Raw genomic sequence first — 4,493 nt, 5'->3', positions numbered from 1 at the left:
GATTTTGGCTCACTGCAACCTCCGCCTCCCGGGTTCAAGCGATTCTCCTGCCTCAACCTCCCGAGTAGCTGGGATAACAGGTGCCCACCCATGAGGTGATTTTATATACATCATTTGCCCCAAAATTAGTCAATGTATGTTCTGAATAATACCAATCTCTTGGAATGTGAATAGATGTTGCTAAAATATGTTGTATGATCAAATAAGTTTGGGCAACAGTAGTTAACACAGAAATTTTCTTCTTGTTGGGGACTTTTCAGAGCCTATAACATGGAAATAGGTATTTCTCCAAGGGAAGAACAATTATGCCGTGTGCCCAAAATTGTCTTCCCACAGAACTCTTTTTTATCACAGCACATGTCATGCAGTAATGTTAGGTGGGAAACTTGGGCATCGCCGAACCTTCCTACCCTTGCCGTGGCTTCCCATTTCTATCCTGATGATCATTTCCACCTTGTTTTGCCTTACCCCCTCTTCTGAATCATCACATAGATGACATCAAAAGGAATGATGACCTTCACACAAGGACTTCCTTCCCACTTATTACTATACTCCTATGTGTGAGTAAAGGCTCTGCATTTTTTGAAGTAACTACAGTCTATAATAAGACTAAGACCAGTGTGAGATTAGAGCAGGCCTTAATGCTACAGTTGTCAGTGAAGCCTGTCCTTTAGGTATCATGGTGCTCTCTGTAATTGTCCCTCACCTTCTCTTAGGCCTCAAAAACTGGCTTGGCACTAGGGCTCTCCGAAGCAATCATTGTGTCTTTTTCCCCCTTCCACGTTTGATTCATCTAAGTTCCTAAATCTTTGAAGGCTGAAATTAGTTTCATTAGAGTTAGAAACTCCAGACCATGGACTGCCACCAATCTCTGGACAGTACCTATTGCCAATATTACATAATTTGGGACTGTGACAGCTCTGGTCAACATAATCCCCAAGGATCAGAGATAGCCGTCAATGGTAGCACCACTTATTATTTTCCTCAAGAGAGACTGATTACATATGTATTTGTAAAATCAGAATAAGGCTTTCTGTAGCATTAGTGTCCATCTGAATATTTTGTCTCATTCAAAAGAATCACAAATCCATCTTTAAAGAGCTTTGAAAAATAATTTATTTTCACTGAAGACTCTTGAAAAATTGCAAAATGATGAATCACATCACATCACAAACAATGGAACTTAGTCAAAATCCTCCCCCCAGAGCCCCCCACGGCAGAGCAGCCGTTGTCCAAATGTTCCTGCTCAGATTTCAGTCATTCTCTTCACCTCTCACCTCCCTATTTTCTCTGTCCCTTTCCCCTTCCTTCCAGATCTTTTCCACTGCAAGCAATTCTTATCTTTGTTTTCTTTTTAATGTAAATTGCTTTAGCTTCCCCTTCAGTTCTTCTTTCTATCCCTTACCACCTTTTCTCTCTATTTCTTTCCCTGGCTTACCCCTTAGACTCAACAAGGAAGCCGGAGGAGAACAGAAGAAGGGAACATGATCACTTCTTACAAGTTACTCTTTTTCTCTGACATATATAGCTTATGTAATACATATGACGTATAACACATGTAACATGTAATATACAATAGATATGATATATACTATGTTATATGTCCAGCAGAGCCTCATTATAACAGTCCTTGTCATCTGTCCTATAAGGCTACTAAATTAATGGAGCAATTAGGTACTTTTTTCTGATGCTCTAGTAACTAGTTCCCTTTTTAAAGTTTACACTTTTAACTCAATTGCATAGCATAGTGATAATATTCTAAGGAATTTCTCCAAAGACTGTGTAATTAAGCTGTGTGCAATCAAAGCAAATGGACAAAATATACAGATATTGGTCATTCATATGAATAAAGTTGTCCATCTGTCTTTCCCTGGTCAGATAGTCTGAGCTCACATGGGAAGGCCCTTTTGTGTCTTATTTGTGCTAAAGAAGATAAGAAAAGCATTGAGTAAGAACTAGGTCAGCTCCCTTCCACTGCTTATCACAGTCATCAAAGCAAATTTCTTAGGCTTAGAAGTTTCATGTCTTTTAAATGGATTCACTGTTTTTTCTTTTATCCAAACCAGAATGGCATTTGCTAATCATCTCACTTTCAAGCCAGCTTATATATCATAGTGTGCATGTGTATAGATTTATGTGATTTTTCTCAAATTATTATTTTTGGTTTGCATGTCTAATTGTTTGCTGGGTAAATACTTTATATGCAAACTCTGCAAAAACATATACTCTAGGCTGAGTATAAAATTTGAGAATCAAAAGTAGGAGTTTTTTCAGAGAGACACTAAACTTGAAAAAGAATAGAAAATGTCAGAATAAACTGCCCAATCCTCCTGATGGTTGATCTTTGTCAGAGTGAAATCAGGATTCAGTGATGAGGACCACATCCTGTTGCCATGGAAACGATTGTGCTGTCACAAATATAGTACTATGACTTCATGGTAAAGAGGAACAGATGGTCTGGAAGAGAATGAAGGCCAAGGTTAGCACAATTGTTTGGGGAATAAGTCATCTTAGATCCTTTTTGGAAGTAGGTAGAAGCACAAATAATAAGCAAAAATGACTTGACTGTAGCTTTGTAAAACCACTGAGTTAGAAAGAGCTTAGTCAAGGTAAAACTACAAAGCTCTTTTCCAATGAAAGGAAAAAACATTTTAATGTAGGATGAAGCACAGGTAAGAATATAAAACAGCTTTGCGAGTCCATATTCCAAAGTTGCTGCTCCACCCTTCCCCAACCTCTCACTTGACTGCTGTTGATGTTGCTAGCACCTAGAATGCTTAGGGCCAGTGGTAAGATTTCAAAAAAAAAAAAAAAAAAAAAATGGCTGAAGTAGACTGAAACAATATTTGCCATTGTTTTTACAATGCCTCATTTTTAGATATTTCTGATTTTAGTGTTGGTTTGATTCAGACATCCTGGATCATTTATATCAAAACAGCCTTAAAACGCAGGATTGGATAGTTGAACTAGTAGGTATAGGGCCTACACAGTAAAATCAGGGGCATGTGTACCTCGTTCATCTTGCCCCTAAGTGATCATATGTCCAGATGGGGTTCTCCAGCCATGATGACACTCTGAAAACCAATCTCCACTAACAGGACAATAAAACCAAGGTGTCCTCAGCTACTAAAAATTGATGCTGGTCAAAAAAGCACTAACTTTTAAAAGGGTCAGCCTGGTATCTTCTCAAAATTATGTTGTTCATTTAAAGGGCAAAGCTTATTGTTATGATCTGAATATATGTGTCCCCACCCAATTCGTATATTGAAATCCTAAGTCTTAAGAGGATGGTATTATTAGGTGATGAAATTGTGCCACAGAGTTAAAGAAACCAGTGAATAACAGAAATTCTTGAGCTTGTATGATGGCAGATAAGAAACAACTTGCTGAAATGCTGAAACTCCCTCTGCTTGTAAGATTTAAAAAAAAAAAAAAAGGCTGAAATTGCTTGGAACCAACATGGTCAATTGGAGTCTGTGCAGAATAACATTTTCATTTTCACCATGTTTCCTACTAAGTTCCCTAAATTTGCAAATGTGATTTATGAGGTCACATGAAGAGTTCTGTGCGTGCCTGAGGACTTTCCAGACCTCCCTTTCTCTTTACCAATCACCTACTAATCCCAGAGTCTACCCCGTAAACCCTTTCTAATAAAATGACTGCCTTAAATCCAGCACAGGGAGACAGATTTGATTTGGACTCTTCTCTCCTTGTTGACTGACTAACAATAAAACTTTTCTCAAAAACCTGGTGCCATAGTATTGGCTTCTAGTGCCTTTGTTACTGAGCCCTTTTGCTCAGCAACAGTGGGGCCTTTGGGGAAGTGATTAGGTCATGATCTTCATGAATGAGATTAGTGCCCTTATAAAAGGGACTGAAGAGAAACCTCTCACCCCTGTCACCAGGTGAAGACACACTGAGAAAGTGCCTATGAACCAGATCCTTACCAGACACTGAATCTGCTGGTGCCTTCATTTGGACTTCCTAGCCTCCAGAACTTTGAGAAATTGCTGCTGCTTATAAACCACCAAGTTTGTGATACTTCATTATAGCAGCCTGAATAGGCTAAAGCAATTATAAATGCCACTAAAATCACTTGTCCTTAGAAACACTTTTTATTTGGAGTAGAAGCAACAAAAGAGATTTCCCAGCAGTATCATTCTCTGGGGTTGATTATCAAGTGAATTAACCAAGGGGAGCTAATATGAGATACTAGCTAGTATGTTCCAGTGCAAGTACTTTTTGTTTTTGTTTTTTTGTTTTTTTTTTTTTTTTGAGACAGAATTTCACTTGTGTTGCCCAGGTTGGAGTGCCATGGTGTGAACTCAGTTCACTGCAACCTCTGTCTCCCTTGTTCAAGCAATTCTCCTGCCTCAGCCTCCTGAGTAGCTGGGATTACAGATGCCTACCACCACACCTGGCTAATTTTTGTATTTTAATAGAGATGGGGTTTCACTATGTTGGCCAGGCTGGTCTTGAACTCCTGACCTCAG

General features: G+C 38.8%; 1 long non-coding RNA gene across 1 annotated transcript in view; it reads left to right on the top strand.

The window, feature by feature from the left end:
• LOC119470535 overlaps positions 1-4,292 on the top strand; it is a 32,865-nt gene extending 28,573 nt beyond the window's left edge. Inside the window, exon 3 of the long non-coding RNA XR_005199441.1 lies at positions 3,906-4,292. This is a non-coding gene — a long non-coding RNA (uncharacterized LOC119470535). The remainder of the gene's footprint in view (positions 1-3,905) is intronic.
• The last annotated feature ends 201 nt before the right edge of the window (positions 4,293-4,493 follow it).

The sequence above is a fragment of the Cebus imitator genome, unplaced genomic scaffold (assembly GCF_001604975.1).
Source record: "Cebus imitator isolate Cc_AM_T3 unplaced genomic scaffold, Cebus_imitator-1.0 Scaffold33, whole genome shotgun sequence".
Lineage (NCBI taxonomy): Eukaryota > Metazoa > Chordata > Mammalia > Primates > Cebidae > Cebus > Cebus imitator.
Note: the sequence above shows the minus strand (reverse complement) of the source record. Positions and strands in the feature narration are given on the sequence as shown.